The sequence below is a fragment of the Polypterus senegalus genome, chromosome 3 (genome assembly GCF_016835505.1).
Source record: "Polypterus senegalus isolate Bchr_013 chromosome 3, ASM1683550v1, whole genome shotgun sequence".
Lineage (NCBI taxonomy): Eukaryota > Metazoa > Chordata > Cladistia > Polypteriformes > Polypteridae > Polypterus > Polypterus senegalus.
The window spans coordinates 73,020,563-73,035,752 of NC_053156.1; positions in this window are offsets into that span (position 1 = coordinate 73,020,563).

Below are 15,190 nucleotides of genomic sequence, written 5' to 3' on the forward strand. Positions count from 1 at the left end.
GGCAAAAACATGGAACAGTGGTGAACCTTCCCAGGAGTGGCCGGCCGACCAAAATTACCCCAAGAGCGCAGAGACGACTCATCTGAGAGGTCACAAAGACCCCAGGACTGCAGGCCTCACTTGCCTCAATTAAGGTCAGTGTTCATGACTCCACCATAAGAAAGAGACTGAGCAAAAACGGCCTGCATGGCAGATTTCCAAGACGCAAACCACTGTTAAGCAAAAAGAACATTAGGGCTTGTCTCAATTTTGCTAAGAAACATCTCAATGATTGCCAAGACTTTTGGGAAAATACTTTGTGGACTGATGAGACAAAAGTTGAACTTTTTGAAGGCAAATGTCCGTTACATCTGGCGAAAAGGAACACAGCATTTCAGAAAAAGAACATCATACCAACAGTAAAATATGGTGGTGGTAGTGTGATGGTCTGGGGTTGTTTTGCTGCTTCAGGACCTGGAAGGCTTTTGTGATAGATGGAACCATGAATTCTACTGTCTACCAAAAAATCCTGAAGGAGAATGTCCGGCCATCTGTTCGTCAACTCAAGCTGAAGCGATCTTGGGTGCTGCAACAGGACAATGACCCAAAACACACCAGCAAATCCACCTCTGAATGGCTGAAGAAAAACAAAATGAAGATTTGGAGTGGCCTAGTCAAAGTCCTGACCTGAATCCAATTGAGATGCTATGGCATGACCTTAAAAAGGCGGTTCATGCTAGAAAACCCTCAAATAAAGCTGAATTACAACAATTCTGCAAAGATGAGTGGGCCAAAATTCCTCCAGAGTGCTGTAAAAGACTCATTGCAAGTTATCGCAAATGCTTGATTGCAGTTATTGCTGCTAAGGGTGGCCCAACCAGTTATTAGGTTCAGGGGGGCAATTACTTTTTCACACAGAGCCATATAGGTTTGGATTTTTTTTTCTCCCTAAATAATAAAAACCATCATTTAAAAACTGCATTTTGTGTTTACTTGTGTTATATTTGACTAATGGTTAAATGTGTTTGATGATCAGAAACATTTTGTGTGACAAACATGCAAAAGAATAAGAAATCAGGAAGGGGGCAAATAGTTTTTCACACCACTGTAACTAAAAAAATCAGTTATATTGCATTATTTCTTAGGCTTACAGTAAAATTTAAAACCAGCTTTGGACAGGATGAGAGTTTGAAAACACCTGTGATTCAAGGCTAGGAAGCGATAAAGATGGCTCTGAAAGGCGTATCGAAAACCAGCTGGGTTGATGTTTCAGCAGAAAGGCAAGAAAAGGCTTTTGCTGTAAGCAGGGTCACGCTGACATAATGCATGAAGAGAAAATCTTAGTAAATTCAGGCATTAGCAAAAATACTATAAGAATATATTAGCAATTAACTTTAGTGTAGAAATTAAGACAAATCAAGCATGCCAAGCAGTGATTAAATGAAAGCACATACTATACTTCTTTTTAATTAAAGTTTAAGCTTCAGGTCACTATTATAAAAAGTAAAAAGTATTGTGGTTTTTCCCTCTACTTACCCTTTACCTGTTTTCTCAATGGTAAGTGTTCTCGTCAAGTTCATTATCAAGTTGGTCTACTGTTGCACTTTAAGATGAACACACACATATGTAGCTATACGCATACACACAGACCCTAACCACAACAATGTCCTGTGAATGACACACACAGGCTGATTAATCTCTAGCACTTTAAACCACGCAAGTTCCTTAGGAATAACACAGTCTGTCACTCAGCACTTCAAGAGACTTACCTATTATCGGCACAAACAACATACGATGTTTTAGTGATATCTCAGACCTGAATATTACTTTTGGTCTACAAGAATACATTTAAACATACAAAGACTCAGCACTCTTGACTATAGGCCATTTTTTAGCCAAGACTACCTTCTTCTCTCATACTGTCCCTTCTATTGAGTAGCGCCCTTACTCTCAGCCGTATAAATCTCACAGCACAGATATAATGGCAAAAATCCGTCCGTCACCAGGTGCTCAAAGAACTCTAACTTATTACTTCAATCACTCTAGACATTAAGACAAAACATAGAAAGTTAAAAGGAACATGGTATTTATTACAAGCAAATAATAATAATGCCACTGGAACAAAGAATACTAGAAAACAGGTACTGATAGGAAAGTCTGAATATATATAGTCTTTAGAAAAAGCTTACGAAAAAAGGTAGAGATGACAAGGATGAATGTCCCAGGGAGGCTTTTGATTTGAAAATCAATGTTCATGATGCCTTTCTGACGACCAATGCTGTCTTCGTCCGTTCCTCTTCTTTTCCTTCTGTACTTTCTTCTTCTCCTTCTTCCCTTCTTCTCTCTTCTGTCTGACGTTGCTTTCAAACCAAGACATATTTATTATGAAATGTCATGCCTTGGTTTCACAACACATGCACCTGATTGGCTGGCTGTCAAAATGATTGATGAATTAATTTACTGTTTGTTTTCCCAAACAACAATACCTTTAATGTACTCTGAGGTGTCAGTAGATCTTCCTTTCCCAGGCTGTAAACCAAATTGTTGTTCCAGATGTCCATCCATAAAGTAATCAATAGCCTGAGGCATGGCTCAGCATCTTTTCCCAGGCTGTAATACCAAATTCACATTAAGCTGTGAACAACTGTTATAAAAGTAAGATGTAAGGGAAGAAAACCTGCTTTGATTTGTTTTAGTTCATCTGTTGTCTTGTCTCAAACAAAATATAATGGAAACTAAAATGTACAGATTTTATACACCATAACAGTAAGTAAGTTAGTAAGTAAGTAAGTAAGTAAGTAAAATGTATTTATAAAACTCTCAATAATAGACAAAATACCTTTTTTTTAAGAACTTCCTTTTTCCTTCTAAAATCCCACCGACTAACATTCTACTGGAAGTTACCAACAACAGGAATATCAAATAAGATCAATATAACTTTAACTTTTTACTGAACATACAATACACAACATTAGGTAAGCACCAACATTTTAAAACGAATTATGTAATAAACTGGAAGCCAGTGCAATGCATACAAAATGGGAGTAATATGTACTCTGACTAGTTCAAGTTAAAAGCTAGCATTTTGGACTAACTTTAGCCAAGAAAGGGAAGATTTATTCAGACCAGTATACAGGGCATTGCAGTAGTTAAAGTACGAGGAAATAAAAGCATGTACACATATCTTCAATTCTGGTCTTGAGACTACAGTCCTCAATTTCGAAAGGTTTCTTAAATGAAAGAAATAAGAGCAGTTAACAGATCTTATATGTGAATCTAAGCTTAATGACTGATCAAAAATAACCCTTTATCACATAAGTTTGACTTGACAGTTGGATAGACAGAAACCATCTGGAGAGTAATCTCAGAGTGAAGGCTAGAAGGAGCAACAATTAGAATGTCAGTCTTTAATGAGTTCAACTGCAAGTAGTAATTACAAAGACAATTATTACTCTGTGACAAGCTGTCAACCAAAATGGACAATGTTTCAGTTTCATTAGGCTTAAATGAAATGTAAAGATCTATATCATTCTTATAAAGGTGATATTAAATGCACTTAAAAGAGTTCATAATCTGAGACAAAGGAACGATGCATAAGAAAAACAGTACTGTCCAAGAAAAAAAAAACCTGGTGACACTCCACAAGTCAGAGGAGCAGTAACAGATGTACCAAGCGAAAAATTCCTATTACATATTGTATATATGAGGAGAACCAGTCTGATACAGAACCAGAGACGCCCCCAGACAGTTCTAACCTATTAATTAAAATCTGATGGTCCACTTAGTCAAAGGCTGCATTAAGGTCTAGCAATACTAGCACAGAAAACTCACCTGCATCAGCAGCCATTAATAGGTTGTTAACAACTTTAAAAAGAAGAGCTGTTTCTGTAGAATGCTGTTTCCGAAAATCAGACTGAAATGGATCAAGAAACTGCTGTTGCTCTAAAAAGGCACCAAGATGCTGTTCAGCAACCTTTTCTAAAACTTTAGTAATAAATGGCACTTTGGAGACAGCCTTATAATTATCCAATACAAAATGATCCAAGTTTGGTTTCTTCAACAGCAGCTGGATTACAGCATGCTTAAAGTGTGATAGAACAATGCAAGACCGCAGAGAACAATTTATAATGTTCAACACATGTGGATCTACAGTCAAAAGCTTGTAACAGCAATGGCATAGGCAATTAAGCGAGGGACATTTTGAAGGTTTCATTATACTAATCAAGGCAGAAAGACCGGTGAAAACGTATTTATTAAAAGACTCAGAGTGTAAGGAAGTATGAGTGAAAGACAAAGGAGCTGGCAACTAAGTTAGCCCTACCAACAAACTGCTTATTTAGGTTATCACAGTATTTGTTCAAAAACACCTACATATTAACTGGAGACAGTGAAACAATATTATGAATTATGTCAAATAAAACTTTACGGTTTCACCTATTAATTGGAGAAAAAAGCTATTCTAGCATCCCTAACTACAGAGTTAAAAGAAATGAGCAATTCTTTTAGATAAGAGCCATGAACCTCCAGATTAGAAGACTTCCATAAGCACTCAGCTTTCTGACAGGACCTTCTGAGATTGCACATGGAATCGTTCATCCAAGGGGCTCAATGAAAAACAGAATGTTGTCTAGATTTAAAGGTGCAATCCTGTCCAAGATATCAGTACAGTGCTCATTAAAACATTGTACTGCTGACTCCACATTATCATCATTACTAGTATCAAATTTAGCAAACATAAAAGCAAACTGATCAATCACTGAATCGTTAATGAAGTGGGCATGCCTAGTACGAACAACAGGTGCCAGCTCCTGATTAAAAAACAAATCAAATAATATAGACTTGGACGCTAGGGGTCGCTGTTGCCCTGTGAAACCCCACAGACAGATGTCCAGGACACAAGTAAAAGCACCAAGAAGAATTTTAAATATTTTTCTTCAATAAAGTGCACAAAGCACAGCACGCTCCACAGTTCTCCTATATCAATAATTAATAATAATTCAACCAATAACAATCCTCCACTCCCAGCTGCTTTGTCACCCATCCTCCCAACTCCAACTCCTTTTGCTGGGTCTCCAACAGTCCTTTATATATTCCATGACCCAGAAGTGTTTCTCCTCTTCTTCCAGGTCAAACGCCACATCATCCTCCTCATGCATCCCGGAAGTACTGTGGGCATCTGTCCTCGTGACGGCGAAGTACTTCTGGGTTGTAAAAAAAGTAGGAGTACCCAGGTCCTTTATTAGCTCCCCCTGGCGGCACCCACAACACTCAAAAGGGCTGAGAAAATGGACTCCATGTCGCATGATGCCCTGCGGGCATTTACCGTCCAGGGGAACTGCCACCTAGTGTCCTGGGGGAGGCAATGTCCTGGAAAGACTGCCCTTCTCCACTCTTCCCATCCTGGGATGTCCCGACCGGATTGAGCTGCCGGCCATCTCTCACAACACATATGGTCATTGAAGGTTACATCACATACATGCATTATTTCTTAGGCTTACAGTAAAATTTAAAACCAGCTTTGGACAGGATGAGAGTTTGAGAACACCTGTGATTCAAGGCTAGGAAGCGATAAAGATGGCTCTGAAAGGCGTATCGAAAACCAGCTGGGTTGATGTTTCAGCAGAAAGGCAAGAAAAGGCTTTTGCTGTAAGCAGGGTCACGCTGACATAATGCATGAAGAGAAAATCTTAGTAAATTCAGGCATTAGCAAAAATACTATAAGAATATATTAGCAATTAACTTTAGTGTAGAAATTAAGACAAATCAAGCATGCCAAGCAGTGATTAAATGAAAGCACATACTATACTTCTTTTTAATTAAAGTTTAAGCTTCAGGTCACTATTATAAAAAGTAAAAAGTATTGTGGTTTTTCCCTCTACTTACCCTTTACCTGTTTTCTCAATGGTAAGTGTTCTCGTCAAGTTCATTATCAAGTTGGTCTACTGTTGCACTTTAAGATGAACACACACATATGTAGCTATACGCATACACACAGACCCTAACCACAACAATGTCCTGTGAATGACACACACAGGCTGATTAATCTCTAGCACTTTAAACCACGCAAGTTCCTTAGGAATAACACAGTCTGTCACTCAGCACTTCAAGAGACTTACCTATTATCGGCACAAACAACATACAATGTTTTAGTGATATCTCAGACCTGAATATTACTTTTGGTCTACAAGAATACATTTAAACATACAAAGACTCAGCACTCTTGACTATAGGCCATTTTTTAGCCAAGACTACCTTCTTCTCTCATACTGTCCCTTCTATTGAGTAGCGCCCTTACTCTCAGCCGTATAAATCTCACAGCACAGATATAATGGCAAAAATCCGTCCGTCACCAGGTGCTCAAAGAACTCTAACTTATTACTTCAATCACTCTAGACATTAAGACAAAACATAGAAAGTTAAAAGGAACATGGTATTTATTACAAGCAAATAATAATAATGCCACTGGAACAAAGAATACTAGAAAACAGGTACTGATAGGAAAGTCTGAATATATATAGTCTTTAGAAAAAGCTTACGAAAAAAGGTAGAGATGACAAGGATGAATGTCCCAGGGAGGCTTTTGATTTGAAAATCAATGTTCATGATGCCTTTCTGACGACCAATGCTGTCTTCGTCCGTTCCTCTTCTTTTCCTTCTGTACTTTCTTCTTCTCCTTCTTCCCTTCTTCTCTCTTCTGTCTGACGTTGCTTTCAAACCAAGACATATTTATTATGAAATGTCATGCCTTGGTTTCACAACACATGCACCTGATTGGCTGGCTGTCAAAATGATTGATGAATTAATTCACTGTTTGTTTTCCCAAACAACAATACCTTTAATGTACTCTGAGGTGTCAGTAGATCTTCCTTTCCCAGGCTGTAAACCAAATCGTTGTTCCAGATGTCCATCCATAAAGTAATCAATAGCCTGAGGCATGGCTCAGCATCTTTTCCCAGGCTGTAATACCAAATTCACATTAAGCTGTGAAAAACACAGTGATATCATTAAGATATCACAGTGATATCATTAAGAATTACACCATGTGAAAACACCAAGTCCAACATGTGCCCTCCATTATGGGTAGGACCAAAGACATGTTGAATAAGATTAAAAGACTGAAGACATGCTACATTAAGTGTCATTAACATGAATATTAAATTCATCAAAAATAATATCTCTGTTAAACTTAATAACTTACTACAGCCATTGGTGTACATATTCATTTGTAGTGTATGCAGGACTGTGTGGAAGCTTATTCCAGCTTTGCAGTAGAAAAATAATAATTATTAATAATAACTGAGTTATTTTGCAAACTCTTTGTGTTATATCACAATTATGATTTTATTATTCTGTTATTATAATAGTATGATTTTACAAAAGTATTGCATTATTTTGTAAAGATGTTGCCTGCTTGTCACTGGTATTTTCACTTTTGCTTTTGGCATGTTGTAGAGTTTTCCATAGGTTGTTGGTAAAATTATTGCCTTTCACCCTCAGTCATAATGGGTTTTGAAATATATTTTGTGCTTGACCAGCAATTGTTGGTTAAAGATTTGTCTTGTACCTGAGGTAATAAAGTTAGAGTAACTAATAAACCATAATGGTGTAAAGTGTAATCTCTAAGAATTTTTCAAGAAAAATATACTGCAAAATAGGGTAGCATGGTGGTGCAGTGGTAGCTACTGCCTCACAGTTAGGAGACCCAGGTTTGCTTCCTGGGTCCTCCCTGTGTAGAGGTTGCATGTTCTCCATGTGTCTGTGTGGGTTTGCTTCGGTTTCCTTCCACAGTCCAAAGACATGCAGGTTAGGTGGATTGGCAATCCTAAATTGTCTTTAATTTGAGTGTGTCCCCTGCAGTGGGCTGGTGCCCTGCTCAGGGTTTGTTTCCTGCCTTACGCTCTGTGTTGGCTGGGATTGGCTCCAGCAGACCCCCGTGACCCTGTAGTTAGGAGATAGAGGGTTGGATAATAGATAGAATGTACTGCAAAATATTTTAGTCAATTGCAGCACCTGTTTGTAGTGCATGCAATCAAGCTGTTGTGAGACTAAAAGAGGTGCTATTTTACAGTCAATGTTTCATTGTGACTTAGTGCTACTTTTACATTGAACATATACTGAACAATTGAAAATTGTGTATAGTGGCAGGAAAGTATGAAAAGCATCCACCTATCAATTGAAAGAAAACAGGGTAAAACAATTAGACAGCTTTTTGTGTTACATTGGACAGTGCTTTAACTGGTTTCATCATGGGTTCTCAGTTAAACACTTTTTTAATGTGGAAATTGCAATATAGCAGGCATAATAGTCATATGGCATCATCTGTAAAAATAACAGGCAACATCAAATTCTTTGTCAAACACCAGGAGCCAGATATCCGATTGTCTATAAAATAAGAGCAGAGTAGTCAAGAATAAAAAAAGGACGGGATCACGTGTTTTTATGTTACTGTAAATAATGTTATATTATTCAACTATAGGGTGTAAGTAAAATGAAATGTAAGGAAATTCTATGATAATCTTTCTGTAAACACTTCAAAAATTGTTACAAATTAAAAGGTTGTACTGAAATCAAAATACTATTCTAACATTCTGTTGGAAACAGTTGTCTTGAGCAAGCAATATGTTTCGAGTCTGCCTTATTAATAGTAAGAAGAGGAACTCCGGTAAAGCCAAATATTTAATTTTTCAAAATAATGCCCCTCAATCCACTTATTAAAAAGTTCTGAAAGTTCTTCCATGCCACTATAATAAAATGTTTAGTTTTACTTCAAATTTAGTTTCACAGAGAAGATTTTTCTTTTCCTGTAGTATTAAGTTTTTAGTAAATCAGTTTATCATTTCACACATTAAAAATAATTGACAGATCTAACTGTGTTTTTGCTACATAATGTACACACAAAATTAGAAAATAAAATTTAACAACATGTTTGCCCAGTTCAACAATCACCCTGCCAGCAAAAGCAAATTATGATGTACAACAGTTTTGTATCGTTCTCTGCAGTAGAATCCCATTTTAAGCCTCTGTACCTGAGTAATATGAATTCCAAATTCTATTTTTCTCCATTTCAATTTATATTTATTCTAATTTTTTGTTTTCCTAGTCAGTATAAGTCCAAGTATAAGTCCAGTTTGTCATCGTCAAGCTCTGTCTAACCCTCTGATCCTTTGTATTTGAATCCTATGATACAAAATTAAATGCCACTAATGACTTATGCTTGATGAGACCTTGGCTGAAAAAAAAAACCCGAATTGGAAAATGAACTTAGAAAACACTTTAGTATGTTTTTTATAACAGCAAATAGATTTGCTTAATAACTTCAAAAAGTAAAAGACTCATAGAAAGGCGCAATTTAATGACTTCAATTAGTATCTGAATAATCATAATACTTCTGCTACACTTGGGAATGCAACACAAGTATAATTGGTGTAGAAAAAGGATTTGCTGATTCCCTCGGGGTCAAGTAAATATATAAGCTTTTGTTTGTGATCTTCAGGAAGTCTTATTGTTAAAAACTGAAAAGCCTGAGGAGCCTAAATGAATATTGCACTTCTTATTATATTAAGGAGAACTTTAGAAAACTGAAATCATGAATTCAGATATAGGTTACTGCTATCCTGACAATAATGCATCTTGTCCTAAAATGATAAGGCCAAAGACAATATCAGTACTACTCTACATTTCTTCAGGAACTCTGGTCGTTGTTGCTGTGTTTGGAAACTTATTTGTGATCATCACTGTCTCTCATTTCAAGCAGCTTCACACTCCTACTAATTTCTTTATCCTTTCACTTGCTGTGGCAGATTTTCTAAGTGGTTTTCTCATTTTGCCAATTCAGTTTTCTGCATTAATTGAGCTTTGTTGGTATTTAGTGGATGCATTTTGTCCTTACTATCAGACGTATTTCTATTTTTTACTGTTTGTTTCTGTTTTAAATTTAGTAAGCATATCGGCTGATCGTTACTTTGCTGTGTGTGACCCATTTTTTTACAGCACCAACGTAACAAATTATGTGGCAGGTATATGGATTGGCTCGATATGGTTGTTAGCATTTTTCTACACATATGTATTTCTTTTTCATACTGGAGGTTTAATTATAACAGACTGGTGTGTAGGTATGTGTGTTTTTTTTCATTCTGAACAGGTGTGGGTAATACATCATGTAATAACATTTTTATTGCCTTCAGTGATTATGATATGTTTGTATGTAGTAATATTTATAACTGCCAGAAGACATGTAAAAGCTATGAACTGTATGATGCAAGAAGGAAAATCGGCAGACAGCAAAAAAAGGGAAATTTCTAAACCATCTGAAAGAAAAGCTGCTAAAACTTTAGGAATAGTAGTAATAACTTTTATTGTAGTTTGCTCACCTTCTTTTGTGTACAGTTTAATTTCTATGTTTTTCAGAATTAACTCAAGAGCATTATCTTCTCTACATATAGCATTGGTATATTTAACAACCATGAATTGCTGTATCAATCCAATTATTTATGCTTTGTTCTATCCCTGGTTCAGAAAATCTTTAAAAATGATGACAACATTAGAAATATTTAAAATATCTTCATCATTGACTTATTTACTTCCAAGTTAAATTTTTTTCTATTTATATTTGTATATGTAAAAAGATCCATTAGACTGTCTTAAACTGTCTTGTACAAGTTTCTATGAACACTCTGTGTTTAGGCCAAAAAAACAAAAACATATTTTACATGTTTAGGTCTGTGTTTATACTGATATAATGACAGGATCAGGAAAAAAAACAATGTCTGCAGTCAAAAAGAAAAAAACAGTGGGATAGATGGAAGATGGAAAGCCTTTCAGGCCTGAGTTACCCAGCAGATCACTTCTATTTTGCAGCCTGTGTAAGTTAAAACTGCAGTTTTAAAAAAAACGAATAATCATTAACTACATTAACTACACAGAGATGATATCATAATAATCTAGAAAATGTAACGTATTAGCAAATTTAACTTTGTTCAGTTTTAAATATGAGATCTAATAAACACAAGTAATAATAAAGCTTTTTCTTATTTAAAACTTTTTGTAATTATTCTAGCATAATCATTTTGTACTTAAATGTATTTAGAAGAATGGATGAAGTTTTTCATATTGTATGATCATTATTAATCACAAGATTTTTGCCTTTATCCATCCATCCATTATCAAACCCACTATATCCTAACACAGGGTCACAGGGGTCTGCTGGAGCCAATCCTAGCCAGCACAGGACACAAGGCAGGAACAAATCCCAGGTAGGGTGCCACATGCACACACACACCAAGCACACACTAGGGACAGTTTAGAATCACCAATGCACCTAACCTGCATGTCTTTAGACTGTGGGAGGAAACGGAAGCACCAGGCGGAAACCCACGCAGACACGGGGAGAACATGCAAACTCCACACACGAAGGACACAGGAAGTGAACCCGGGTTTCCTAACTGCAAGGCAGCAGCGCTACCCACTGCACCACCGTGCCACCCTATTTTTGCCTTTAGCTATACTTAATTGATTTAATTAATAACATGTAATGTAGTTGTACATTTTTCTACATTTCAGTTGGGGCAGAATAATGGAGTAAGATTTTACATTCAAAATACATTTTTAAATATGAAATGCCTGAAAGTGGCAATAAAAACTTACAGGGTGCATGTTTTAAATTGATACAAAACATTGATTTTGTCTAAAAAATAAATATATAATCTGTCATGTTATTATATGCCTTATAAATGATTATGATGTAAAATAGATGATGAGTGTTAATTATTTGTATTTAAAGTCAGTAAAAACAGTTGGATAGCAAGGGAATACTGAATAGTCTTTATTCTAAAGACTTTAAGTTTTGCATATCTGAATCCACTTGAAATTGACTTAATTTTTAACACAAATGAAATGTTAACTTAGCACATTTTTCTGCTTTCTAAAACCTATTATCAGCAACATAGTAATATTGCAAAATTAACTAAACCTGTGAGATATTAAAATGATCTAATTTTAATTGTTTCACATACCACACCACAGTTAATTTAAACACAGCAAGATCATTGCAGAGATACAAAGAATGAAAATATATATCAAGTTTTTAAATCAATTTACTGGCTTCTAGTTAGATATAACTAACTAAGTTAAGTTTGGACCTGATTTTAGAACTCTCTTTTTAACATACTAATTGTTTAGTTTCCCTTTAACTCCAGAACTGATTAGTGCCCATACCTTAGAACACATAATATACTGTTATTATTTCTAGATAAGTAATACTAGTGGAGAATACTAAAATGATCTCTCACCTGACATTAGACAACTCTCATCTGTCTCAGTTTAAATCAAGGTTGGTGTTTTAATATGAAGTACTCTTTTTAGAGTTGCTGTGGAGGCTATTTTATATTGGTGTTTTTCACTGGTTATTAGTTGTTTTTAATTTAGCTTTACTAAATATTTTCTACTTTTTTCTTTTTTCAGTGATTCAGTTTCACTTGATCTTCCTTGGAGTGGATGTGTTATCACCTGTGATGGACCTGTTTTGAGATTTCTTCCAAAAACAAGAATTTGTCATTTGGCTAAAAAAATGTGTGAACATGTATGATGCTGAATACTGCATATAGAGGGCAGATAGGGCAGCATGGTGGCACAGCGTTAGCAATGCCACCTCGCAGTAAGGAGACTAGGGTGAGGTCCGGGGTCTTCCTTGCATGGAATTTGCATGTTCTCCCCATTTACTCTGTCCAAATACATGGCGGAGCCAATCCCAGCCAACACATGATGCAAGGCAGGAACCAATCCCGGGCAGGGCACCAACCCACCACAGGGCACACTCATACCAAGCACACACTAGGGACAATTTAGAATTGCCAATGCACCTAACCTGTCTTTGGACTGTTGAGGAAACAGGAGCACCCGGATGAAACCAACGCAGACATGGGGAGAACATGCAAAAATTCAAGCAGAGAGGACCTGGGAAGCGAACCCGGGTCTCCTTACTGCTAGGCAACAGCCCTACCACTGTGTCACCCTATATATGTATAATAATAATAATAAGAGTGTACCACTAGAATATTCAACTTTATGATTTAACTAACTAAAACACTTTAAAGCCAGAATATGTGAATATGCCAGAATATGATACCCAACCCAACCACTCATCTCTGTTATGTGGGGAGTTACAATATAGGCTAAAATGTTGTTTAAATGCTAATCTGAAAATGAATAACATCCTAATGAATTAACATTTCTCATGTTGCTAGGCTGTACATTGCAAATATGAGATATTCTGTGTTTTTTAACTATTTCAGATAAACTGGTAGATATTTTTTTTTTTTTATTATGGCTTTAAAGTGTTTTAGTTAGTTAAATCATATAGTTGAATATTCTAGTGGTACACTCTTATTTGTTCAGGTTATGTACACATACATTTCAAGTGATTTTCAAGGCTTTTACTGGTCACATTTCAAAATAAATAAATAAATAAAACCAAAAATGAACTAGAAGTGATGTTTACTTTATGTATCTAATTTAAGGTCGACACTGTGGCGCAGTGGGTTCGCTTTCCTGGTCCTCCCTGTGTGGAGTCTGCATGTTCTCCCCGTGTCTGCGTGGGTTTCCTCCGGGTGCTCCGGTTTCCTCCCACAGTCCAAAGACATGCAGGTTAGGTGGATTGGTGATCCTAAATTGGCCTTAGTGTGTGCTTGATGTGTGCGTGTGCCCTGCGGTGAGCTATCACCCTGCCCGGGGGTTGTTTCCTGCCTTGCACCCTGTGTTGGCTGGGATTGGCTCCAGCAAACCCCTGTGACTCTGTAGTTAGGATATAGTGGGTTGGATGATGTTTGGATGGATCTAATTTAAGTTAACTTAAAATTATAATGTTTTCTTGTATCAATCTCTTAGATGTCATAGTAAAACAATTAATAGATGTTGAAACAAAGCCATTAGATTATATTCCTTTCTTTCAACCAAAGGTGTGTTCTATCTCGAGTCTGTCATCTTTTGTATAGGAGATATTTTAAACTATTCAGGTAAGAGGTCTTTTGCTTGTCAAGATGGACAGAAGCTCAGTGCATGTTGGGAAAGTAGAAACATGAAGCAGATCTTTAGAGTTATGGTTTTTTTTCTATTTACTATTATTGTATACTTCTGCTTACTTAACTGGGAATCTCAGAGAACTGACATTGAAGTTTGCTAACATCACTGAAACATTGTGAACATAATCTGTTACCAGTGTTTGTTTTTCTCCTGTTCGCACAAGAAGGGGGGTTTGGCTGATGCTGAAGGTTGGCAACAATTGAGATGATGTTTTAAAAACTGCAAGAATGTATGTATATGTCTCTCTCTCTTTTGCTATATCCTTCCCTTGCTTGAGAATACATAATCTACAGGAAAAAGAAGTCACCTGGAAGTAGAATGATAATCAAAATCGTACAATGTCTGCTTGAAGTGAATTAAGGTTTAAAGCATCCAAGTTGCAATATTATGTGTATTTCCATATATCTGCTGTTATTGATTTCAAAGCAAATAAATACAACTAAGATGTAAAAGCTTTAAATTGAATGACTTTGTGCGATGATTACTAAATTCTAGATTGTCCATTCCTTGCCAATCTGCGTCCCATTAAGAACAATTTAGGACTCTCATGTGAATTTCACTATTGGTGGTAAAACCAGATTGAAGTAAATGTTTGGGAATAAAAGACAGCTCCAGCCTGCCATTAGACATCCCTAAGGTTAAATATGTGGGGTATAATATGGAAAGTGGTACAGGTAAGAGGTTAAAGGTTACCGATATTGAGTTGGTTTTGAGATTTCTTCCTATCCCTAAAAGAACCTAAAAATTTAGTTGGTATCACTCATGTTAGGTGTGTCTCGTAAGTTCTCTGATAACACAATAAACCAACCTGTAATGATTGAAAAAGAGAAAGTCAACAGACTTATATTCTATGAATATGTGATCAAAGATGCCAACTAGAGAATGAGAGACAGTGATGTCACCAAAGGAGCAGATCCAATCTAATGTCTGACAATGAATATGACTGGAAAATGAATGTGCTGAGTTTAGTTAAAATATTCAAGAACAGTTAGTAGTTTATTAATAAAAGAACAATTCACATCCATACGAATATTAATGTCAGAAACTCATATCAGACCACAAAACTAAGGCCAGCGTAAGCAGTTCAATTAATTCTGGAAGAAAATCTGGAGTCATTTTAGTGGGCTATAAGTAA